This window comes from Cucurbita pepo, chromosome 6, assembly GCF_057944985.1.
Source record: "Cucurbita pepo subsp. pepo isolate OVF chromosome 6, ASM5794498v1, whole genome shotgun sequence".
Lineage (NCBI taxonomy): Eukaryota > Viridiplantae > Streptophyta > Magnoliopsida > Cucurbitales > Cucurbitaceae > Cucurbita > Cucurbita pepo.
This window is the reverse complement of record NC_141803.1, coordinates 16,210,914-16,237,901: the sequence shown is the minus strand read 5'-3', so window position 1 is coordinate 16,237,901 and position 26,988 is coordinate 16,210,914. Positions and strand designations below refer to the sequence as shown.

Below are 26,988 nucleotides of genomic sequence, written 5' to 3'. Positions count from 1 at the left end.
ACACGCCAAAAGTGGCTTAATAATTTAACATCATGATCACTAACCATGCAATGTACAAGTTCCCTAAAGAACAAGTCTATATGTTTTGTAACATCAATTTTGTGACAAGAAATAAAATGAGTCATTTTACTAAATCTATCGACCTCAGTAAAGATGTTATCACTACCTTTCCTAGTCCTAGGTAAATTTAAAACAAAATCCATTGTTATATCAATGAAAGGACCATATGTACATGTTGTGAGTCAGTTTAGGAGAATTCTTATTAGTTTCTAACTCGGGGAGAAAGTTTAGGAAAAATATTAAAATGTTTTCCTCAGTATAAATAGTGTTGAGATGTATGCTTTATTCACAACAACAAATAGAATTGAAAAATATAGTGCTTAATGTTCCTCATTTCAGACGAACTCTCCCCTCAAGCTATTTTTTTTCTGTTTTATTTATTTGTTTCGACATATTTCGATCATGGGTCAAAACCAACATAGGTAACAGAGAATATAAACCATGTGGTTAAAGCCTAGACTTGGTCTGTTTATATGCTATGCAATTAGCACCAACTTTATTAACATCATGTCTTATTTTAAGGCAATAAAAATGTTTGGTAAGCATATCATAAATTTTAGAAACTCCAGGTGTGTCGTTAAACCACCTCTATGAGCTTTCCTTACAAGTAACTCACGTATGGAACAAGATTCTATGCAAAATTTGTCGTTTTCTAAATAAAAATTTATCAAATCATTTTTAATGATCCACCACGAGTCTTTTTTCACAAGATTCAACAACAGGAGCAAGGAACACAACGTGATGATACAAAATCTTTATATGTTCAAAATCCAACATCTTAGCATCGAGGTACTAAATATGGTATATTTTTGTGCTAAAGCATTAACAACAATCTTCTCCTTACCTTATTTGTACTTAATTACGTAAGGGAACGTTTCAATAAATTCCAAACACTTGGCATGTCGTCGATTGAGTTTATTTTGTCATCTCAAGTGCTTTAAAATTTCATGGTTGGTATGAATAACGAATTCTTTAGGCCAAAGATAATGTTGCAAGGTGTATAACCCACAAACCAAATCATAATGATGCCAAACTAAAGCATAATGTTGCACTTTACACAAGACCAAGTTTTAGGTGTATGTCAATCTTTTACCGCATTCACTTTCTCCTCATCAACTTAACACCATTAGATAAAACTACAAAGTTGAGAAAATAGTCAAAAACTACATTTCTTTAAATTTACATATAAACTTTTTTTTTTTTTTTTTTTTTTTGCGCAAAATAGTCAAAACATTATATACATACTTAACATGATCTTCTAAAGCACGTAATGCATGACAAAAAGGGATTGTGGTAGAGCTAATCAATATGCCAGAAGTGTGTCCAATTTATAATTTCAAAGGGAACGATGAAGTGTGGGTTTAACTTGTTTTTACACTTGAATCTCAAAACACACTTCACCGGTGCCATCTTCAAGAATACCTTGTCGCTTACTTCAAACTCTAGGTTCCTATACTTTACATCGGCATAAATTTTCTGTCTAATCCTAGGTTGTATACATCCTCATTTTGATCTTATGCATAATCTCATGGGTAGCTTGAACCAACTCTAATTCAAATAGCTTGCATCTACCCACTTCATCCCAATAATTTGGATCTACATTGTTTCCCATATACAAATGATTGCTTTGAAATTATTTATTATAAGTGAATTCCATAAGGTATAACTTAGAATCGATTCACACGCAGACATGTAACAATTCTTATAACGTTTGAGTTATAAGTCTACGCTTATCACAAACGTCCTTGACAAAGAGGTTCATTGTCTCGAAACTTAGAAAAATTGTCAACCGGATGACTCATGGTCTTTAAAAGAATAGGAGTCCCTTGTTAGGAATCTATAATTTGGTGCCTTAGGATTTGTAGTTGAGCAATATGTAGCACAACTTGTCTAACTATGACTAAAGTCAACTTGCACTTGTGACTATTCGGTGATCGTCATCATAGTTGACGAGTGGGCTGTTTTCCTCCTCAAGGCATTGACAACCACATTTTCCTTTCTTGAATGGTATTGTATGTCTACCTCATAATCCTCACCATTTTTAGCTACCTTACCTCATAATCCTCACCATTTTTAGCTACCTCCCCTTATTTAGTTTCTTCAAATACTCGTGATCTATTATTAGGTCGTGGTCACTTGGTTACTGCTTCTAGGGTATAAAGATACTCCCGAGATTAAAACGCGTTACCATTTAATATATTGTATGATATGATATAACATGTGTACGATCATGCATTGGTCCCAACGGGGCTCAAACCCGCGACCTTCGGCTCATAAGACCAACGCTCTAACCAACTAAGCTACGGGACCTTGTTTTATATTAACATATCATTATCAAAAATCAATTTTTTCCTTTTATTATCATTTCATTTTCAAATTTATTCTTAAAAATGATCGTTTATGCTTTTATGACTACATTCTTGTATTAAAATTAAAATAGTATTTAGTAAAAATATATATTCATATCCTAAAACCTAAAACTTTTGCCTCTATTATTTAAAATCTCTTTTTAAGAAAACGTTAAAATTATTTTAACATATCTTTACAACCCTAAACTTTATGCATGATTTTCACATATGAATAAAACTTCTTTGATATTCTCGTCTTCCTTTAGGTTGACTTTGACCATTTTTTTCTACAAATATCCCGAGCATGTTTCCCTTCTTCAACGACTTGAGTTTCGGCTTCCTCGGCCTACAATAAAATCATTTAATTTTAAAAGTATAAAAGGGAAGTCATTTATATACCAACAATTTTTATTGCTAATTTATTTAATTAAAACATTTATAAAATAATTGATTGGCTCCCCCAAATTATATTATGTTAATTAATTTTAAAATAAGTAAAAAGGATGACTAAAAATAAGTTTATGAATGCAAGAACCAACAATCAAATATCAACTCCATTTGAATCAAACATGCAACCTTCTGATCTGGAGTCAGATGCACTACCATTACTACCAAAGTCTATGAATAGAAAGAAAGCCTAAAGTGTATTCATGTAATTCAATGATTACAAGTTTGTATTCATGTAATTCAATGATTACAAGTTTCATCCATAAATAAGTTAAAGAATGCACAAACAAACAATGAAACATGAACACGACATTGCACCACAGATCCCATGAGATTATATAATTTACCAAAGTTTAAAGTCAGACGCGCCACCATTGCGCCACAGATCCCATGACTATTAAACAACAGAGCATAAACCCAATGTGAATCGAACACGCAACCTTCTGTTCTTATGGTGTGTGATGATAAGTTTCATCCATAAATAAGTTATGAATGCACCAAAAAAACAATGGAACATAACCCAACGTGAATCAGTTAATCTGGAGTTAGATGCGCTATCATTGTGCCACGGATCCCAGTGAATGGAACATGCAACCTTCTAATCTGGAATTAGACTAGCTACCATTGTGCCACATATCCCATAATTAAATAGTTTACCAAAGAATAATAGAATGAATCCTTCAACTAGAACCTTAAGTGTTCTCGTTGCATAGATGCAACCTTCTGATCTGAAGTCAGACACGCTACCATTGCGCCACGGATCCGATAATTATATAGTTTACGAAAATCTATGAATACAATGGATCCTTCACCTAGAGCGCTCCTGGTGCGTGAAACAAAATAAAATACTTAATAATTCATTGATGAATGCACAAATAAAGTAGAACATGAACTCGATGTGAATCGAACACGCAACCATCTGATCTAAAGTCAAACGCACTACACTTGCCCCCAAGATCCAACGATGGTATAGTTTACCAAAGTTTATTGAATAAAATGAATCCTTCACCTAGAGCTCTACACAAACACAAACTATAGAACATGAGCCCGACGTGAATCGAACACACACCCTTCTCATCTAGAGTGAGAAGTGCTACCATTGCACCACGAATCCCATAATTATATAGTTTACCAAAGTCTATGAATAGAATGAATCTTTCACCGAGAGATGCTCAGAATAAAAACAAATACTTGTTAATAAAATGATGACAAGTTTAATCCATAAATAAGTTCATTAGGGCACAAACAAACTATAGAACATGAACTGAACACGCAACCTTCTAATCTGAAGTCAGACGCACTACCATTATGCCACGGATCCCATAATTATATAGTTTACCAAAGTCTATGAATAGCAAGGACCCTTCACCTAGAGCCTAGAGTATTCTCATCGCGTGTGGATTTAGAATATAAAAAAAAAAAATACTTCCATCCATAAATAAGTTTGTAAGAGCATAAATAAACAATAAATATGAATCAAACATGCAACCTTCTAATCTAAAGTCATACACGCTATCATTGCTCCACGAATTCCATGATAATTTAGAAAGAATACTTCACCTAGAGCACGCTATCATTGCACCATGAACCCAACGTGAATTGAACATGCAAACTTGTAATCTAGAGTCAGACGCACTACCATTGCGCCACGGATCCCATAATTATATTATTTACACTACAAGAAATAATGAATATGATAGCTTACGATAAATGCCATCGTAGATTTTTTATAGTGTTTTTCGTACGTCGTGACAACCCTTGTTATTAAAAGTTTGAGACTTTGTATAGCGGTTTTTTATAGCTATAATTGATGCTATAATAGAGTATCATATGAAAACATTTTATTCCTTAAATTAGAAAATGAAGGTATTACAAAATTTGAATGAATGTTTGTTGGTAAGTATACTTTCAGTACTATTAGAGGCTTCCCCAGTTAGGTCAATCTAAGACAATTTCAAATGAAACATCTATGGAATAAATTCATGCGGCATAATGAAGGTGAAGTTTATATAACTTATTTTAAAAAAAATGTACCTGGTTCTTCATAAAACTTGACAACATTGACTTCATTTCGATCATCTCTTCCCTTATTTTCAAATATTCTTTTCCAAGTGTCATGTATTTGTTTTCTTGTTGAGACAAGAGAGGTAAGTTTGAACGAGTCACTCCAAATCCAAGTCCTCTTACATGCCCACGATCCCGACCAAGAACTTTACTCAATGCATCATCAACAATATTATTCGATGAAGTTATTGTCTCAACCTCGGCTTATTCAATGCGCTCCTACCAAGAAAGTATACCAAATACATAATGCAATTCTTACCAAAGTCAATTGTTTGATCAATGTGCTCATAGCAATAAAAACCACTTCAACTGCTCATGTCATATACAGTATAAACAAGATATATCAACGAACACAATACTTCCAAACTAATCTTTGTTAAACATTTTGAAAGCTCTGGTATGCTTAATGGGATGATCAATTGGACCGTCTATGACTTGGTTCACAATCACTATTTAAGAAAAGAAAATATCAATTTTCATTTACTATTTACTTAACAACATTCAGGTCATATCGATTCAGACTTTCAATGACACACTTTCTCATCGAGCTGCTTTACTGACGAGAAGAGGAGAGGTTCCCGGACAGGCAATGGAATAGCTTGACCTTCTCTTTCTTGACTTAAACATAGTGCTTGCTTTACCGAGTGAATAAATGGGTGGGTGGGAGTGAAGGATCATTAATCTGCTTCTCGAACATCCCTTCATTTTCTTAGTTTACAGTTCAAGAAAAGAGACCGTAAAGTCCAGTGTTTGAAGGGAGAGGGGCCGGAGCTTGACCTGATAATTGATCCTCCTGTTTACCGAGCGAAAGAAAGTAAAAGCCAAAGGAGTGGATAATCACCGGGCATAACTTAAATGAAGAAAAATGGACATAACCTCTTAGAATCCAAGTCAACTACCAACACCTCAAAAGCTTGAAAAACAAAAAAGAAAAGAAAAGATACATAGTTGACTCTCTCCTCCCATGAGCAATTATTTTCTAAATTGTTGCAATTGTTTAGCTTTTGAGTTAGAACATGAACTCGAACACGCACCCTTCTGTCTACGCACCTTTCTGTTTGGAGTCAGACACGCTACCATGCAACAAATCCCATGATTATATAATTTATCAAATCCATGAATAGCAAGAACCCTTCACCTAGAGCGTTCTTATGATGCGTGGACTAAGAATAAAAAAAAATCTCCACTAGCCTAAGTCTTACAATAAATGAATTCAGAGAAAATACTTATTAATTCAATGATGACAAGTTTCATCCATAAATAGGATGATAAATGGGCAAACAAACTATAGAACATGAACCCTAAGGTAAGTCAAACACTCAACCTTCTAATATGGAGTCAAACGAGTTATCATTGTGCTATGAATCCTATGATTATATAATTTATTAAAATCTATGAATAACAAGAAACCTTCCCCTGGAGCGTTCTTATGATGCATGAACTAAGAATAAAAACAAAAAAAAAATTCCACCCGCCTAAGTCTTAGAATGAATGAATTCAAAGAAAATAATTATTAATTTTATGATGACAAGTTTCATCCATAATTAAAAGTTTGACGAGTGCACAAACAAACTATAGAACATGAACTCGATGTAAATCAAACACGCAACCTTCTGATCTGGAGTCAGACGTGCTACCATTGCTCTACGGATCCAATGATTATAAATTTTATTAAAGTCTATGAATAGCAAGAACACTTCACCTACATGGAATAGGAATAAGAATAAAAATAAAAATAAAAAATAGTCTAGAATGGATGAATTCAAAGAAAATACTTATTAATTGACAAGTTTCATCCAAGAGTGCACAATCAAACCCATAAAACATGAACACAACCTGCATTGAACATGCAAACTTCTAATCTTGGGTTAGACGCATTACCAATGGACTACAAATCCCAGGATTATATTACTTACCAAAGTCTATGAATTGCAAGGACCCTTCACCTAGAGCCAAGAAAGTTCTCATTGTTCGGAATAAGAAAGTTCTCTAGGTTGATAGATTGTCAACTTCCCCCTACCCGAATAGTTATATACTGTTAAGTCGTTGTTCTTGCTGTTGTTGCCTTTGCTTGCATGCTATATAATGTTGTTTTCAATCTCTCACTAAACTTGCTTCTAAACTCTCTTTCGAAAATCTCTCTGCCTCTGTTTTCTAAAACCTTCTTCTTAAATAGGGGTCAGAGGCTCGAGCATACGTTTCCTGGCCGTAGGCGACGCGCAAACGAATTGACTTAACTCACTTGGAGATTTAGAGGAAGAAAATAGATAAATAAATAAACCAAGAAATAAATAAATAAATAAATAATAAAATGATAAAACAAAATAAGTTTAAGGAGACTTGGAGATTTAGAGGAGATAGATTCTGTAAGTATATCCCAAATCTCCTTTTCTTTTATCCTAATATGGTCACCCTCGTTTGATAAAAGAATATGGTTAGATTATGGGTAGAAAGGGATTGGATTATGATAGATTGATAGAACGATAGTGTTAGGATATGTTCCTGTAGGAATTATGATAGATTGATAGAACGATAGTGTTAGGATATGTTCCTGTAGGAATTATGATAGATTGATAGAACGATAGTGTTAGGATATGTTCCTGTAGGAACTATGATAGATTGATAGAACGATAGTGTTTGATAAAACGATAGTGTTAGGATATGTTCCTGTAGGAATTATGATAGATTGATAGAACGATAGTGTTAGGATATGTTCCTGTAGGAACTATGATAGATTGATAGAACGATAGTGTTTGATAGAACGATAGTGTTAGGATATGTTCCTGTAGGAATTATGATAGATTGATAGAACGATAGTGTTAGGATATGTTCCTGTAACATTATGACTGTGATAGATATAAGAATGTTAAGGCTATGATAAGTTAGGGAACGATATGACCACGAAGCGTTTATGATAGAACATGATTATAAGTTAGGGAACGATATGACCACGAAGCGTTTATGATATAACATGATTATGATACGACATGTAATGACAGATATAGTTAGTTCTCGTTTGGATTTATGGGTAGGCATTGCTCATGTGGGTAGTAGTCAGTGGATAGCGGGGGTCGCACCCTCAACCTTGGGCTACTACATAGCTGGTGGGATCAGTTTGTCATCTAACCTCCCATTGCTAGCACTCACCATGTTGATGTTGTCCAGACTTGGTAGAGAGACTTCTTTGAAGTAGCACGGATGTATTCTTAAAAATAACCATTTATATAATATTTAGATTCTTACCCCTAACCGACCCAATCTAACTAACTAACTAAGGGACCATATTTATTGTCGACGAAATCTTACTGCACCAACACTAATATGAGAATTGGTCTCGGCGGGGCTCGAACCCGCGACCTTCGGCTCATAAGACCAACGCTCTAACCAACTGAGCTACAAGACCATATTTTATATTAACATTATCCAAAATCAAACATTTTTTTAATTCAATTATTTCCTTTTATTATCATATTAAATTTTAAAATTTATTCATACTCCTAACCGCCCCAATCTAACTAAGGTACGGGACCATGTTTTATATTAACATATGGTTATTATATTTGAACCCGTGACCTTCAGCTCATAAGATCAACACTCTAACCAACTGAGCTACGAGACCAAATTTTATATTAACATATAATTATTCAAAATCAAACATTTTTTTGGGATTTATGTCTAAAACCTTGTAATTAATTATCTTGTTTTTAACAATAATTTTTATTATTTATGTGTAATTTAATTGTTATCTATGGTATGAAAATTCAAGGTTATTAATGTAATCTTGAACCGTATGTGGTTGACATACAAGAGGATCGGGTTCAAGTAATAACCTAAAGAGTCTATAATATATGGATAAGGTTGGGTGCCTTATCCTAGTAACACTGTTGATACGGCCCACTTTGTAATCGTTATAAATGATCTGATCCAAATCGTTCATGTGGAGACATGTAAGTGGGGTATCCTATATAATGAGTTTGTATAAGACTGGATCAAGAAATATTTAATCACTCGTTATAAATCCCTTAATTAAGAAGTTCAATATTTCACATGATGATCATATGCGACTTGATCTTAATCTTGAGTGACTTATGAACTCCTGCCTATGACGGCTTGTCCTTTAATTTACATGGGTGAGACTGGCTCTATTAGCGGATTCAATATGCCTACCATTTTGGGGACTTGACCAAATAGGAAGTTGGGAACATAATATCATGAAATTGAATTCACTCCTTCCCATATAAGGAAAGTAGATGAATTGTTCTCTTAAGTACTGACTTCAGGACTTAAACAATGGGGCTCGACCCTCTCATTAGCCCGAGAGGGACTTGGTTATGATTGGATCATAAACAAATTGTTCATTAGAGAATTAGTGGTACTTAAGGTGAAAGATGTAATTACAGGGGTAAAACGGACTTTTGACCCAACTGTAATTATGAACAAGAAGGATTGACTTGCTTGTAATGATTATATCAATGGACATAACTTGTCTTGCGGTGCATAAGAGTGCAACTCTAGGTCTATAATGGAATGACCTAACATTAATGAATGGAAATTAATTAATTAAAGAGTTTAATTAATTAATTTTATATCAATGGAGCTTATAATCTATAGGTCTGCTAGCTCATAAAAGTTCAATTTATTTGAAAGAAAATGGGAAGGATTCAAATTAATATTTAATATCTTAGATATATTAAATATAAAGAAAAAAATAAATTTAATTTAAAATGTCAAATTAATATTTAATATATTCGATATATTAAATAAATAGAAAAAAATATATTTAATTTGAAGGGTTGAAATTACCTTTAATATATTAGATATATTAAATATAAATAGAAAAATATATATTAATTAATATTTAATATATTAAATATATATTAAAGAAAAATATATTTATGGTATTTTATACTATTAAATATTAAATCAATTAATGTATTTTTATACCTTAAATAAAAATATATTTAAAATTTGAATGAGATTCAAATAAGTTAAATATATTAAAATATATTATAATATTTAAATATGATTTGTATGGGATATTATATTCTAATAGGTTAGATATTCAAATATATTATTGGACAAAGATTCTCGTAGAGTTACTATAAATAGGACCCGATTGAGCCAAAGACATAAACTCTCTGAGGGGAATGAAATTAAGAATTCTCGAAACTCTTCTTCTCTAATCCCTTTGAGATTTTCTTTCAAGAGGCTCCCACAAGCTTTGGCCTTGTGTTAACGTCAAACTCTAGTATCCTATGACTTACATTTTCTCTGCTTTGAGCTAAATGAATCATCATCCTCATCATCTACACGACCTCATTAGTAGCTCAAATCTAATCCTAAGCTTGCATTTACTCACTTCATCCCGATATACTTGGGATCTACACTGCTTCCCATACAGAGTATCAAACAATATCATGCAATTGATTGTTAGATGCTATGTATTATAAGCGAATTTCATAGGGTGCAACTTGGTGTCCCAACTGCTTGAGAAACCCAACAGGCGGGCACGTAACATTTCGAAATAGAGGTTAAATCCAATAGAGCGTTCTCATGGAGGGTGGAATAAGAATAAAATAGTTATTAATTCAATGATGACAAGTTCCATCCATATATGAACCCGTGAATCAAACACGCAACCTTCTGATCTGGAGTCAGACGCGCTACCATTGCGCCACAAATCCAATGATTATATAATTTACCAAAGTCTATGAATAGAAAGAACCCTTCATCTAGGTCGTGGAATAAGAATAAAACAAAATTCAATGATGAAAAGTTTCATCCATAAATACGTTGATGAATGTACAAATAAATTAGATTGTACATAAATTATATTACCATGAACCCGACGTGAATCAAACAGGCAACCTTCCAATCTAAAGTCAAATGCACAACCATTGCACCACAAATTTCATGATTAGATAATTTACCAAAGTCTATGAATAGAATGAATCCGGTTTCATCCATAAATATGTTGATGAATGCTCAAACAAACTATAGAACATGAAACGAATCGAAGCCGGCTACCATTTTGCCACAGATCCCATAATTATATCACAGGTTTCATCCATAAATATGTTGACAAATGCATAAACAAACTATAGAACATGAACCCAACGTGAATCGAACAACACACAACCTTCTGATTGCGCCTTTAGTGATTGTTGGCTCTAGAGTAAACACAGTAATATGAGAATTGGACCCGCAACCTTCGACTCATATGAGCAACGCTCTAACTGGGACAATCTTTTATATTAACATATCATTATCTACTAAAATCAAACATTTTTTTAAACTGAGCTACAATCCAAATCTAACTAAGCCCACACTAATATGACAATTGGTCTCGGCGGGGCTTGAACCCGCGACCTTCGGCTCATAAGACCAACGCTCTAACCAACTGAGCTACAAGACCATGTTTTATATTAACATATCATTATCCAAAATCAAACATTTTATTAATTCAATTATTTCCTTAAAAATAACCATTTATGTTTTTATTATTATATTCACGTTCTAATTAATTATTTAGTTTTTTTGGGGATTTATGCCCTAAAACCTCGTAATTAATTATTTAGTTTTTAACAATAATTTTTATTATTTATTTGTAATTTAATTGTTATCCATGGTATGGAAATTCAAGGTTATTAATGTAATCTTGAACAGTATGTGGTTGACATACAAGAGGATCGGGTTCAAGTAATAACCTAAAGAGTCTATAGTATATGGATAAGGTTGAGTGTCTTATCCTAGTAACACTATTGATATGGCCCATTTTGTAATCGTTACAAATGATCTGATCCAAATCGTTCATGTGGAAACATGTAAGTAGGGGTATCCTATATAATGAGTTTGTATAAGACTGGATCAAGAAATATTTAATCACCCTTTAAAATCCGTTAATCGAGAAGATTAATATTTCACATGATGATCATATGCGACTCAATCTTAATCCTGAGTGAGTTATGAACTTCTGTTTATGACGGCTTCTCCTTTAATTTACATGGGTGAGACTGGCTCTATTAGCGGATTCAATATGCCTACCATTTTGGGGACTTGACCAAATAGGGAGTTGGGAACATAATTTCATGAAATGGAATTCACTCATTTCCGTATAAGGAAAGTAGATGAGTTGTTCTCTTAAGTACTGATTTTGGGACTAGAACAATGGGGCCAGACCCACTCGTTAGCCCGAGAGGGACTTGGTTTATGGGGCCAGACCCACTCGTTAGCCCGAGAGAGATTTGGTTTATGATTGGATCTTAAACAAATTGTTCATTAGAAAATCAGTGATACTTAAGGTGAAAGATGTAATTACAGGAGTAAAATGGACTTTTAACCCAACTGTAATTATGAACAACTCGGCCAGACCCACTCGTTAGCCCGAGAGGGACTTGGTTTATGATAGGATCTTAAACAAATTGTTAATTAGAGAATCTGGTACTTAAGGTGAAAGATGTAATTACAGGAGTAAAATGAATCAGTGGTACTTAATTACAGGAGTAAAATGGACTTTTAACCCAACTGTAATTATGAACAACTCGTGAAAGATCGATTTGCTTGTAATGATTATATCAATGGACATGATTTGTTTTGTCCTATAGTGTATAAGAGTGCAACTCTAAGTATCAATGGAGCTTATAATATATATGTCCATAAGGCCCCTTGCTAGTTCATAGTAAGGCTAAGGTTCAATTTATTTGAAAGAAAATTTGATGCTAGCTTTTGAACACACAACCTTTTGATCTGAAGTCAAACGCGCTACCATTATGCCACAGATTCCATGTTAATATAATTTACCAAAATTTATGAATAGCAAGGACCCTTCACCTAAATCCTAAAGTGTTCTCATCGTGTGTGGAATAAGAATAAAAGAAATACTTATTTATTCTATGATGACAAGTTTCATCCATAAATTATGATGACAAGTTTCATCCATAAATACAATGATGAATGCACACATCACAAACAAATTATAGAACATGAATCCAACTTGAATTGAACATGGAACCTTTTGTGCTAGATTCAAACGTGCTACCATTAAGCCACAAATCCGTGATTATATAATTTATCAAAGTCTATGAATAGCAAGAACCCTTCACCTAGAGCCAAGAAAGTTCTCATTGATCGGAATAAGAAAGTTCTCTAGGTAGATAGATTATGAACTTCCCCCTACCCGAATAGTTATATACTGTTAAGTCGTTGTTCTTGCTGTTGTTACCTTTGCTTGCATGCTATTTAATGTCGTTTCCAGTCTCTCTCTAAATCTTACTTTCAAACTCTCTTACAAAAATCTCTCTACCCTTGTTTTCTAAAACTTTTTTCTTAAATCGGGGCCAGAGGCTCGAGCATACGTTGTCTGGTCGTAGGCTACGCACAAACGAATTGACTTAACTCACTTGTTACAGAGAAGTGAGTACACCACAATCGCAAGTCTGATACCAAGAAAAGAGAGAGAAAATAGATAAATAAATAAACTAATAAAATGATAAAACAAAATAAGTTTAGGTGGAATTTAGCAGATCTTAACTAAACCGTTTGGCTCGCCCCACACTTGTATGGTCTGGAGAAGCTTACTTGTCTGATAGTTTAGGTGCTTTATCCCGTTTTGGTTTTATTGCTTGTTCTTTTGTCTGGCTTGTTCTTTTGTCTGGTTCAATAATACTACTTATCCGAGTGAGTGAGTTTTAGGGGCCGACTGGACACGAAGCTTCTCAAGCTCAATCAACCGTTTACGTTTCTAGTTAGAGACCTCTTGTAGCTAACGTTGGATCAAAGGACCTACTGGTTTAGGTAAATATCTAATGCGTTCTCCGACCGTAAGGAGATGTTGGACATTTAGAGGAGATAGATTTCTCTTTATCGGTAAGTTATATCCCATATCTCCTTTTCTTTTATCCTAATTTCATTTTTAGAAAATCACCCATTATAAAATTCTCTGTATCTCCTTCTCTTTTATGCTAATCTCATTGTTAGGAAATCACCGGTCAATTATATGCTAAATCTTCTTTGCAATTTTTTAGCTTTCGAGTTAGAAATTAGTGAAAACGAATTCGAGGGACGAAAGAAAGTTAATGAAGTTAGATAGAACTTCAGCTAAGTCTATCTAAGTAAGTGACTTACTATCGACACGGTTATATTGGATGTTGACACGTGTCCCGTGGTTCTGCACGTGTCATATATATTGATATGTGGGAATTGTTTATGGATCGATATGCTTATGATATGATATGTATATGTTATAATATGTGGATTGTATGATAATACTTATGGTATGATGTGTTTAATGATATGTTTAAGATAGGATACGAGAAGAATGCACTAAACTTAATGTAATGATAGGAATAAGATACGTTCATGAAATGTTGAGGTTAGGTTACATATCGAAGTGCTATGAATATGAGAGATTGATAAAAACGATACGGTCACGATCGATTGATAAAAGAATATGGTTAGGTTATGGGTAGAAAGGGATAAGATTATGATAGATTGATAGAACGATAGCGTTAGGATACGTTCCTGTAATGACATGACTAAGGTACGTTCATGTAACGTTATGACTGTGATAGATATAAGAATGTTAAGGCTATGATAAGTTAGGGAACGATACGACCATGAAGCGTTTATGTAATAACCCGAAAATAATAAATAAATAAATTAAATAAAAATAAAAATAAATTAATTAATTAAAAAAAAAAAAAGAAAGAAAAGAAAAGAAAAAGAAAAAGACAGCAGCAGCTTGAAGCTGCTGCCATGGAGAACGGAAGAATGGACAGGTGGATTGAAGGGAAAAGAAAGAAAAGAGAGGAAGATGGAGGTGTGGGATGAAGAAGGGTGGTTTTATTTTGTGTTAGTGTTATGGATGGTGGTGGTGGTTGGCGTTGGCAAGGCCGACGAGGAAGCACCAAATATTATCGAAGAAACAGAGGAAGAGGGAAACAGAAAACAGAGAATGTTATAATCCGTGTTTTCCGGCAAAACCTTAGGGTTCTTTGGCGTTTGTTGTGACAACGTGCAAACCTGAGGATGGGGAGACGATTGTGAAGGCTTTTCAGCCATTGAAGCTCTGAACTAAGCTGATTTAAGCGGTTGTCGCAAAGGTAACGAAAAACCCATATCACCGAACCTTTAAATCGCGATATCTTGGTTCATATTGTATAATGAGTTATGAAATATGGCTTGTTAGAATCGTAATAAGGAGATCTATAAATTTGTAGAAGGAATCAGGATGAAATTCGAATCGTAGAAGGAGGATATGGCTTCGGATATAGTTGGTATTAACAGAAAAGATGGGAAAATTTCAGAAAACGCAAGGAAGAAGAAGAAGCGCGTGCACTACACGCAGGCGCGTGAGGGCCGAGACTGGGTGTGCGACTGGGCGTGCTCCTGGCGCGTGGGACAGACACACCGAGGATGTGAGGGCGCGTGAGGGCGCGTGAAGCATCATTTTGGGTTCCCGGTTTGTCCCGTTCGATTTGTTTTGACCTGTTCTACCTAGATTGACCTATACTTACCTTGAAAATGGTGAAATATAGGTCTAATTGGAAGGAATTGTGTTGAAATACCCTATTAAATGTACAATCAAGAGAGAAAGGGATTCGAAACCAGGTAAGTAGCGTATCGATCTATGAACTAGTTCTTAACTTATTTTACAACATGTGAGTATGTTGTTTACCTGATTAAGAGCTTAGTATGTTATGATGAGCTTTGATGATATTGAGTGTTTATTGTATATTGTGACTGCTTGCCTGTGATGTAAGCATGATATAAATGATTGTCAAAATGTTCTATGTGTTGAACATGATACATGTATGAAAGCATGCAGTAACAGTAACTGTGAGTATGTTATGCATGTTAATGGAAAGGTTATGACTCTAGATATGCTTATTGGTTGTTGAGCTATGGCTTATTTATATGAGTATGATAGTCTACTAATTCCCGCGGAGTTCCTGGCCAACGCGCTGTGTGCTAAGTCAGGGAGCATGAGTACTCCTGACCGTTGGTATATGAGATAAACAGGCCGCCAGAGCAATTAGTAGACGGGCCTTATTTGACCGAGAGCGAGTCTTACATACGAGTCCGAAAATTCTAGATAAGCATATCAAGAGAGACTCAGTAACCTAGCTGGAGGTAGCTGAGATACCTCATTAATGAATAGATGACCCTAGTAAGAGAAGCTAGGAGTCAATGTCGAATAAAACTTAAAAACATTTGCTATGCTAAGCTGGAGGTAGCTGAGATACCTCATTAATGAACAGATGACCCTAGTAAGAGAAACTAGGAGTCAATGACGAATAAAATTTAAAAACACCTGGAAAGATTAGTTATGAATTCATGAAAGATAAAGTTGGCTACTTACTGGGTAATTTAATTACTCATCAAAATTATTTTTAACTTTTCTTTCCAGATTTAGTTGATGCAGGCCAACCGAGGACGAGGGCGAGACCAGCGGGCTAGGAACTATTTGGGAATCCATGTCTGTGTCTGTTTTGTGTACTTATGCTTTCGCTGTCAAGAATCTACTTCGGTTGTTTTAAGTTTAAATAGCACTGGTTTGAAATGTTTTACTTGATGTTTTTGGAAATATTTTTTTTTTTAAATTTATCATTGGTTGTCGGAGTTTATTATTGAGGCCAGTAGTAACTCCTGTGAATCGCGTTGACGATGAGCGGGGTGTTACAGTTTATGATATAATATGATTATGATACGACATGTAATGACAGAGATATATATATTGTGATATGATATGAAACATGTTATGGTACGAGATATGTGATAAGATATGATAAACGATATGTGAAATGATATGAAAAACGAAATAATATGTACGGAACGCTAGCGGGGTTGTATTAAATGATAATGAAAATAGAAAAACGTTGGACCTCATGCATTATTGTGTACTCATGCATTGGGGGATACCCCTCACCCTTTACGATAGTACAGACGCGTATGTTACGAGACAGGAAAACGATCATTATGGTTATCATAATGTTGCGATTGTTAAACCTAAAATAGATCATAACTGTATATACTAAAATAGTCTAAGATTTACTAGTTTATGATTTGAAGGGTTTGTTACCAAATCTATGATTTTATGGTTTGTTACCAAATCATAGATTTGGAATGTAATCTTCATTATACGCATCTATAAATACATGAGGTCGTGACCCATATAGGTCATCGTGCCATTCAATCTAACATGGTATCAGAGCCATGCCCTAAACTTAGTCGTGCCAATAGATTGATAAATCCTCAAATCCTCAAATATCGAACAAAGAACTCCTAAAGAAAAGGAGCCAAGCCCCTCCTCGAAGGCAGTCAAAAATGACTAAGACTCCAAAGGAGTCGAGCCTCGATTAAGGGGAGGCGCACTTTGTTCGAGGGGAGGTGTTGGATGATAGAAGTCCCACATCGACTAATTTAGGGAATGATCATGGGTTTATAAGTGAGGAATACTAACTCCATTGGAATGAGGCCTTTTGGGGAAACCCAAAGCAAAGCCATGAGAGCTTATGCTCAAAGTGGACAATATCATACCATTGTGGAGAGTCGTGTTCGTCTAACATGGTATCAGAGCCAAGGTTTATTTTTTAAACTCCTCGCCATGTCTTCTTCCTCCTCTCCATCCACCATCTCCAACACCGTCTCAACTACCATGGCGACTTTTGGCCTTAAACAATATCCAATCCCTCTACACCATGTTGTCACAATTCGTCTAACCAAAAACAACTTCATCATATGGCGTGCCCAGCTCCTCCCCTACCTACGGAGTACGAAGCTTATGGGCTACCTCGATGGCACCAATGTTGCACCTGCCAAGCTGATCCCTTCCTCAACTGCTGCTGGTGCTGAGCTGGTCTCTAATCCGGCCTATAATCAGTGGTATGATCAGGATCAACAAGTCCTTAGCGGCCTTCTCTCCTCCATGTCTGAGGAGATTCTTCATGATGTGGTTGCCGCTACTACGTCCAAGGAGGCGTGGGATACCCTGCAGCGGATGTTTTCATCGTCAACTCGTGCTCGCACTACTCAGATTCGTGTTGAGCTTGCCACGTCCAAGAAACGAGATCAATCTGCTGCAAATTATTTTTGCAAGATCAAAGGGCTAGCCACCGAGCTGGCCGCCGCCGGCTCTGCCTTGCAGGATGATGATGTGATCGCGTATCTTCTCGCTGGTCTTGGCCCTGACTATGATCCCTTCGTCACCTCAATGACTACCAAGAGTGAAGCCCTCACCCTTGATGATGTGTTTGCACATCTAATGACGTATGAAGCTCGCCAACTACAACACCAGGCTGAACTTCAGTTAAATCTTGGATCTTCTGCCAATTATGCTAGTCGTGGTGGTCAGCAGAAGAATCGTGGGCGTAGGGATCGCGGTCGTGGTCGTTCTCAAGGTTATGCACCCTCTCGTCCTGCTGGTGATCGTCGTGGCCCTTCTGCTCGTCCTTCCTGCCAGATCTGCGGCAAAGTGGGGCATACTGCTATCCGCTGCTGGCATAGGATGGATGAGTCCTATCAAGATGAACCTTCTTCTGCTCCTCCTACGGCACTGGCGGCTACTTCCTCTTACAAGATTGACCCAAATTGGTACAGCGACACAGGCGCTACGGACCATATCACCAGTGACCTGGATCGTCTCGCTGTGCGTGAACGTTATCATGGAGGTGAACAAGTTCAAGTCGGCAATGGAGCAGGTTTGCGTGTTTTGCATACTGGTCATTCTCTAATTAATACTGCTACTCGTCCTCTTGCGTTGCGTAATATTTTGCATGTGCCTGAAATTTCCAAACATCTTCTTTCTGTTCATAAATTTTCTCGTGATAATGACGTATTTTTTGAATTCCATCCTTGGCATTTTTCTATAAAGGATCGACAGTCGAGGAAAAGTCTCCTAAATGGGAGGTGTGAATCTGGTCTTTATCCTATTAAGCCATCCGATGTCGATAATCTCAAGCACGCCTTGGTGAGCAGATCTACTACTCACGCCCAATGGCATGCTCGTCTTGGACATCCTTCATCTCAAGTAATAAAATCCATTTTGCGTCTAAATAATATTTCGTGTGCTAGTGAGTCATCTTTGTCAGTTTGTAATGCGTGTCAGTTAGCAAAGAGTCATCGATTACCATATACTAGTTTTTCCCATAGGTCTTCGTCACCTTTGGAACTTATTTTTTCGGATGTTTGGGGCCCTGCACCTCCATCTGTTGGGGGTTTTAAATATTATATTAGTTTCATTGATGATTTCAGTAAATTTTCGTGGATCTATTTGATGCATGATCGTACAGAAGCTCCTCGTATATTTTTGCAATTCCAAGCTCATGTTGAGCGCCTCCTAGATACTAAAATCAAGTGGGTTCAATCTGATTGGGGTGGGGAATATCAGAAAATTCACAACACATTTTTTCGTTCCCTTGGAATTGGTCATCGTGTTTCGTGCCCTCACACACATCAACAAAATGGGTCTGCTGAACGCAAGCATCGTCATATTGTTGAAACTGGCCTAGCCCTTCTAGCTCATGCTCATGTACCTATTAAATTTTGGGACGACGCGTTTCTTACAGCCACATATCTCATCAATCGTCTTCCTACTCGTGTCATCGATAAAAAATGCCCCTTAGAGCTTCTTTTTCATACCCCACCAAATTACTCCTTATTAAAAATTTTTGGGTGTGCTTGTTGGCCTCATCTTCGTCCTTATAACAAACAAAAGCTCTCTTTTCGATCAAAGGAATGTGTCTTTCTAGGCTACAGTTCTTCACATAAAGGGTATAAGTGTCTTGACACCGATTCTGGTCGTGTCTATATGTCTAGAGATGTCATATTTGATGAAAATGTTTTTCCATTCAAGAGAGCCTCACCTAATTCTTCCCCAATCATGCAGTCGACGCATAATGCCCCTGATTTGTGCACCTTGCATTTGGGTAATAGCAGTACTAATTTGGAGAATGATCACATGCATATGTCTGGGCCTACTAACTCTTTGGATGCAGAAAATTTGGTGTCTACATCAGCTTCGGAATTGCCGCAACAATCCTCCGCGTCGCTGCCATTCGAATCGGCGTTGGTTGTTCCGCCAATGATTGAGGCATCGGCTTCTCCGCCAGCAGATGATATTGCGCAATGCCCGGTCGAATCCTCGGCCGTTGGTCAACCAACTGCTGTAGCATCGGTTGCTCCCCTCGCAACGGCTGATACGGCCGTCCCCTCAAATGTGGATTCTGCACCTACTACTCATCCGTATGGTACTCGATTGAAGCACAATATCAAGAAACCCAAGGTGCGTACAGATGGAACAGTAACATATCTTGTAGCTCGGTCTTCTGCCTCTGAACCTACTTCACATATTACTGCTATGGAGCATCCCCTCTGGCGTCAGGCAATGAATGATGAATTTCAGGCACTTCAAAAAAATAAGACATGGCACTTAGTTCCTCCTCGTGCTGGTCTTAACGTTATTGATTGCAAATGGGTTTTCAAACTCAAACAAAAGCCAGATGGCTCTATTGATCGCTACAAAGCACGCCTGGTTGCTAAAGGTTTTAAACAGCAGTATGGCGTCGATTATGATGATACCTTTAGTCCAGTTGTTAAGCCCACTACCATTCGGCTCTTATTATCTCTTGCTATTTCTCGTGGTTGGGCTATTCGGCAGATTGATATTCAAAATGCTTTTCTTCATGGCCTTCTTAATGAAGATGTTTATATGAAGCAGCCCCCTGGATTTGTGGATTCTCAACACCCTGGTTATCTCTGCAAGCTGGATAAGTCGCTTTATGGCCTTAAACAAGCTCCGCGTGCCTGGTTTTCTCGCCTTAGCTCCAAACTATTACAGCTGGATTTTACACCTTCAAAGGCTGATGTCTCTCTTTTTATTTTTAACAAAACGGGCATTCAGATGTATATTCTCATCTACGTTGATGATATTATTATCATCAGCTCATCTTCTACGGCTACTGAGAAACTTCTTACACAGCTTCAGGATGATTTTGCCGTCAAGGATCTTGGTATTTTGAGTTATTTTCTTGGGATTGAGGTCCGCCATACTTCTAGTGGACTTATTCTGACACAACATAAATACATTCGAGATTTATTAGCCAGAACCAATATGCTCACCTCCAAAGGTGTGCCCACACCTATGCTTCCCAGTGAGAAGTTGTTATTGAATGGTGGTGAAAAGCTCTCACCTGAGGATACTACTCGCTATCGAAGTGTCGTTGGTGCTCTCCAATATTTGTCTCTGACACGTCCTGATATATCCTTCTGTGTCAACAGAGTGTGTCAGTTCATGTCCTCTCCGACTTCTATACATTGGGCGGCAGTCAAACGAATTCTCCGTTATCTACATGACACTATTGATATGGGTTTGTGTCTTACAAAGTCCAGCACTGATTTGTTGAGTGCCTTTTCAGATGCTGATTGGGCTGGGAATCCTGATGATCGTCGAAGCACTGGAGGCTATGTGATCTTCTTTGGTGGCAATCTTATCTCTTGGAGTTCGAGGAAACAATCGACAGTTTCTCGTTCTAGTACGGAAGCCGAATATAAGGCGGTTGCTGATGCCACTGCCGAATTAATTTGGATCCAAGTTCTCTTGCGTGAGCTCGGGATCTCGCAAGCGCGAGCGCCTAGCCTATGGTGTGACAACATTGGTGCCACCTACCTATCCGCCAATCCAATCTTTCATCGACGGACGAAGCATGTTGAGGTTGATTATCACTTCGTTCGTGAACGAGTATCGACTCGTCAGCTTGATGTTCGACTCATATCTTCCAAGGATCAGCTCGCCGATATCATGACAAAGCCACTGCCAGCTCCTTCTTTTAGCTATTTTAGGCGCAATCTGAACTTAGTAGTACATCGTCCAGATTGAGGGGGGGTGTTAAACCTAAAATAGATCATAACTGTATATACTAAAATAGTCTAAGATTTACTAGTTTATGATTTGAAGGGTTTGTTACCAAATCTATGATTTTATGGTTTGTTACCAAATCATAGATTTGGAATGTAATCTTCATTATACGCATCTATAAATACATGAGGTCGTGACCCATATAGGTCATCGTGCCATTCAATCTAACAGCGATGATCAAGCAGAAACAATCATTATGTTTATCATAATGCTGCGACGGTCAGCCAGGAAAGTGGCCCAATGGTGTGCGAACTGACTCACGTATGGGCTGTGTGTAAAATATATGGTACACATCCAAGTTACCCGTTAGGATATTTCCGTAGGAAAATAGACGGGTATGATAGGTCTCATCATTGCATTCGCATGTTATTGCATTTAACCCCAAATAGTTGGGTCACTTACTGAGTATTTTTTTAAATACTCAAGCCACGTGCTACTTTCATTTCAGGTTAAGGCAAGGAATTCCTATACAGTTGACGATGGCATCGCAACTCGAGACCATGGCACATGCATAGGGTAGTCGTATTTATTTTCTTAGACTTAGGCTAGAATATGTTAAACGTTTATTTATTTTATTTAGTCTTTTGTTGTGTCGTTTTTTAAGGTGTTTTCAAAACATATAAGTTCATGGCTGTGTTTTAAGATGAAGGTGATTTTATGAAAGCTTAAATGAAGTACTTCTTCATTCAATGTTCATGATATGTATACAGTAACGACCTTAAATTAAGTAAAAAATTTCGGGTCGTTCCACGTTATGACCTTTTATATCTAAGACAATTGGGTAAGCATGAGAATGTCACACATAACCTTATGTGGAGTTAAACACGCTACTGTTGCACCACGAATTCCATGAGATAAAGAGCTGTCCTTCTACCACTTCTACATAATCGTGCTAAAACGGAGGATGAAAATTTTTGTATTTCCTTTCCAATACGTATGGTTGAGATGGGCGTGAAGTTCGTTTGGATTACCTCACCTAATTTTTACCTATAAACAACGAGGATTAGTACCCGCAATCTTCAACAGCAACCTTCAACTCATTAAAATCACCTAATTTTTACCTATAAACCAACGAGGATTAGTACCCGCAACCTTCAACTCATTAAAATCAATGCAAATTGGTCCCTTCAACTCATTAAAATCACCTAATTTTTACCTATAAACCAATGAGGATTAGTACCCGCAACCTTCAACTCATTAAAATCAATGCAAATTGGTCCCAGCGAGGCTCAAACCTGCGACCTTCGGCTCATAAGACCAACGCTCTAACCAACTGAGCTACGGGACCACGGGACCATATAATATATTAATAGATCATTATCCAAAATCAAACATTTCTTAATTCAATTATTTTCACATTTATTCATTATAGGCTCTACACTCTAATATTTGAATTAGACTCTAATATTTGAATTAGCCATTATAGGCTCTACACTCTAATATTTGAATTGGTCCCGGCGGGGCTCGAACCCGCGACCTTCGGCTCATAAGACCAACGCTCTAACCAACTGAGCTACGGGACCATATAATATATTAATATATCATTATCCAAAATCAAACATTTCTTAATTCAATTATTTTCACATTTATTATATTAATATATCATTATCCAAAATCAAACATTTCTTAATTCAATTATTTTCACATTTATTCATTATAGGCTCTACACTCTAATATTTGAATTGGTCCCGGCGGGGCTCGAACCCGCGACCTTCGGCTCATAAGACCAACGCTCTAACCAACTGAGCTACAGGACCATATAATATATTAATATATCATTATCCAAAATCAAACATTTCTTAATTCAATTATTTTCACATTTATTATATTAATATATCATTATCCAAAATCAAACATTTCTTAATTCAATTATTTTCACATTTATTCATTATAGGCTCTACACTCTAATATTTGAATTGGTCCCGGCGGGGCTCGAACCCGCGACCTTCGGCTCATAAGACCAACGCTCTAACCAACTGAGCTACAGGACCATATAATATATTAATATATCATTATCCAAAATCAAACATTTCTTAATTCAATTATTTTCACATTTATTATATTAATATATCATTATCCAAAATCAAACATTTCTTAATTCAATTATTTTCACATTTATTCATTATAGGCTCTACACTCTAATATTTGAATTGGTCCCGGCGGGGCTCGAACCCGCGACCTTCGGCTCATAAGACCAACGCTCTAACCAACTGAGCTACAGGACCATATAATATATTAATATATCATTATCCAAAATCAAACATTTCTTAATTCAATTATTTTCACATTTATTATATTAATATATCATTATCCAAAATCAAACATTTCTTAATTCAATTATTATATCATTATCCAAAATCAAACATTTCTTAATTCAATTATTTTCACATTTATTCATTATAGGGTTTACACTCTAATATTTAAATTGGTCCCGGCGGGGCTCGAACCCGCGACCTTCGGCTCATAAGACCAATGCTCTAACCAACTGAGCTACTAAAACATGTTTTATATCAAGTATCATTATCCAAATATTTCTTTTTATTATCATATTAAATTTTCAAATTTATGCTTAAAAATAATCATATATGTTTTCATTATTATATTCTTTTATTAAAGTTTAAAATAATATTTAGTAAAAATATATATTCATACCCTGATATAGTCAATTTAACTAACCCTACACTAATATGAGAATTGGTCCCAGCGGATTCGAAACCCACAACCTTCGACTCATAAGACCAATGTCCTAACCAACTAAGCTACGGACCATATTTTATATTAATAAAAAATTATTTCCTTTTATTATCGTATTAAATTTTTAAATTTATTCTTAAAAATATCCATTTATGTTTTTATTATTAGATTCTTTTATTAGAGTTTAAAATAATATTTAAGTGATATTAGTGTAAACACACTAATATGAGAATTAGTTGCCGGCGGGGCTCGAACTTGCGACCTTCGATTCATAAGACCAAGGTTTTTAATTCAATTATTTCCTTTTATTATCATATTAAATTTTCAAATTTATTCTTAAAAATAACCATTTATGTTTTTATTATTATTAAGGTTTAAATAATATTTAGTAAAAATATAAATTCATACCCTAAATTATTTTTTTTTTCTATTATTTAAAACCTTTTTTTTTAAATAAAAACAAAAATCATCAAAAGTCTATTCAAACCGACCCTAAAATCTCAAACTTAAAGCATGGTTTTCACTTCTTCAATATTCTAGTCTTCCTTTAGGTTGACTTTGACCATTTTTTTTCCTCAACTATCCCGAGCATGTTTTTCTTCTTCAACCACTTGAGTTTCGGTCTCCTCGGCCTACACTAAAATCTTATAATTTTAAAATGTATAAGGAGGGAAGTCAATGGAGTATTTGTACCTGTTAGGCTCGGGTCTAAGAAATTCTCAAGTTCTCATTTATAATGGTTTGCTAAGTACATTTATAGAATTTAGACGGGAAAAAAAAAAATTGAACCCTCGACCTTCCTTGATTGTTCCAGAATCATGTTAATTTCAAACTTGAATTTTCTAAACGGTTCATAAAATAAAATCTACTCAGATGAGGATGTTGCCGCTTTCACCTTCAAATACTAGTTGTATCTAATTCGATGAAATTGAGACCAAATCAATGGCTAGATGAAAATGGAGTATTTGGGGTTGACTCATTAATTTCAATGAAATTAAACTCAAATTAAATTTGATTAATGAACAAATTTACGATGAAACATTGAAATTCACAAAATATATATAACACGGAAAAAAATCATTGGCTTATCAAATTATCTATCGAGCCATGAAAAAGATTCAACAGAGGACGAAAAGAAATCCACTATCTATTTTAGATCAAGCAAGAGTAACTCTTGATATAGCAGTAAAGGCAAGACGAGCAGATCAACTCATCAAGTTCCTGAGATAGGATCCACACAGGTAAAAACACTTGTCATTAATTGGTTATTAGGGACATCTCTAAAACGTCCCGATCGAAATATGGCTTTCAAATTAAGTTCTGAATGAGTGAATGCCGACGAGGGAGTATATATATATATATATAACTTAAAAGTCGTTATTTGCTCTAAAATTGTATCAATTTTGCACCATATTTTTTTTTATGATTCATTAAACACATCTAAACATATTTTCTTTTATTGAATGAAGTTAAAATTAATTGAACAAGTTTATGAGTAAAATTAGTTTTTTTTTTTTTTTTTTTTTTCCTCCATTTTAATTTAATTTATTATCATTAATTTTTGAAAAAATACAGCTGTAATTAGATTCGCCAAATTACGGGCCATTGGGCAGACGGCGGCGGAGTGACCGAGGGGACAAAAACATACGGAAAATAGTTTTTTTTATAAAAGAATAATAATAGTAAATAATCACGGGCAGGGCGAAAAAGGTAATTTCGGAGGAAGGAAAATTTCATAAAAATTGAACCCGACGTGAATCGAACACGCAACCTTCTGATCTGGAGTCAGACACGCTACCATTGCGCCACGGATCCTTCGTTGATTCATGTTGAGCGTTTTTATTTTATTTATATAATATTTATTTTAAAGCATGAAATTTTTTTACTTTAGATCTTTAGTAGGGAAAAAAGAATATAAAGATAGACAAAGCATTTAATTGGTAAATTCTTCACAGCTGGGAAAAGGATTATTTGGCTTCACATTTTGAGAGTCGGCGTTTGCACGTGTTAACTATATTTAATTCATTCTCGATCTTGATGCTTTTTTTTGGAGTGACTACGGAAAATAACTGCTCAATTAAGACATTCTAGTCATTCTCGGTCTTGATGCTTTTTTTTGGAGTGACTACGGAAAATAACTGCTCAATCAAGACATTCTAGTCGTCGACTGCCGAGCGACAAGAACAAGCCGAAGTCGTCCTATCTGCCTAGAAAAAGTCTCGAAGACTTTCTAATATGATCAAAATTAAGCTCCAGCCAACTTGACTTAACGACTACATCTAACTTCCTTCGCAAGATCTTAAACTTCTTTTCCAAATTTCATTTATAGCAACTTTCGAAGGAGCGTATAAATCAGAGCATTAGTTGAAGTTCCTCTTCACTTTTTGACAAGTGAAATAACGTTCGACAAAACTCCGTATATCCTTTCTAAGTCGTGGAGGACAAAAAACAACGATTAGAGAC

General features: G+C 35.7%; 1 long non-coding RNA gene and 11 other non-coding genes across 13 annotated transcripts; 2 read left to right on the top strand and 10 right to left on the bottom strand.

Annotated features, from left to right (window-relative positions):
- Positions 1-2,296: 2,296 nt before the first annotated feature.
- TRNAI-UAU (transfer RNA isoleucine (anticodon UAU)) lies at positions 2,297-2,370 on the bottom strand. The gene has a single exon. It is a non-coding gene; the product is annotated as a tRNA-Ile (tRNA).
- Positions 2,371-8,248: 5,878 nt separating this feature from the next.
- Positions 8,249-8,322, bottom strand: TRNAI-UAU (transfer RNA isoleucine (anticodon UAU)). The gene has a single exon. It is a non-coding gene; the product is annotated as a tRNA-Ile (tRNA).
- Positions 8,323-11,260: 2,938 nt separating this feature from the next.
- On the bottom strand, positions 11,261-11,334 carry TRNAI-UAU (transfer RNA isoleucine (anticodon UAU)). The gene has a single exon. It is a non-coding gene; the product is annotated as a tRNA-Ile (tRNA).
- A 3,279-nt stretch (positions 11,335-14,613) lies between these two features.
- Positions 14,614-16,491, top strand: LOC147792461 (uncharacterized). Of its 2 annotated transcripts, none has more exons than XR_015421374.1 (3): positions 14,614-15,019; positions 15,224-15,527; positions 16,327-16,491. It is a non-coding gene; the product is annotated as an uncharacterized LOC147792461 (long non-coding RNA). The 2 variants fall into 2 exon arrangements; XR_015421375.1 differs by having other exon boundaries at positions 15,137-15,527.
- A 1,563-nt stretch (positions 16,492-18,054) lies between these two features.
- On the top strand, positions 18,055-18,194 carry LOC147792460 (small nucleolar RNA Z247). The gene has a single exon (XR_015421558.1). It is a non-coding gene; the product is annotated as a small nucleolar RNA Z247 (small nucleolar RNA).
- A 4,851-nt stretch (positions 18,195-23,045) lies between these two features.
- TRNAI-UAU (transfer RNA isoleucine (anticodon UAU)) lies at positions 23,046-23,119 on the bottom strand. Its single transcript has one exon. It is a non-coding gene; the product is annotated as a tRNA-Ile (tRNA).
- Positions 23,120-23,280: 161 nt separating this feature from the next.
- Positions 23,281-23,354, bottom strand: TRNAI-UAU (transfer RNA isoleucine (anticodon UAU)). Its single transcript has one exon. It is a non-coding gene; the product is annotated as a tRNA-Ile (tRNA).
- A 160-nt stretch (positions 23,355-23,514) lies between these two features.
- Positions 23,515-23,588, bottom strand: TRNAI-UAU (transfer RNA isoleucine (anticodon UAU)). Its single transcript has one exon. It is a non-coding gene; the product is annotated as a tRNA-Ile (tRNA).
- A 160-nt stretch (positions 23,589-23,748) lies between these two features.
- TRNAI-UAU (transfer RNA isoleucine (anticodon UAU)) lies at positions 23,749-23,822 on the bottom strand. The gene has a single exon. It is a non-coding gene; the product is annotated as a tRNA-Ile (tRNA).
- Positions 23,823-23,982: 160 nt separating this feature from the next.
- Positions 23,983-24,056, bottom strand: TRNAI-UAU (transfer RNA isoleucine (anticodon UAU)). Its single transcript has one exon. It is a non-coding gene; the product is annotated as a tRNA-Ile (tRNA).
- Positions 24,057-24,257: 201 nt separating this feature from the next.
- On the bottom strand, positions 24,258-24,331 carry TRNAI-UAU (transfer RNA isoleucine (anticodon UAU)). Its single transcript has one exon. It is a non-coding gene; the product is annotated as a tRNA-Ile (tRNA).
- A 1,937-nt stretch (positions 24,332-26,268) lies between these two features.
- Positions 26,269-26,340, bottom strand: TRNAW-CCA (transfer RNA tryptophan (anticodon CCA)). The gene has a single exon. It is a non-coding gene; the product is annotated as a tRNA-Trp (tRNA).
- Between the last annotated feature and the right edge of the window lie 648 nt (positions 26,341-26,988).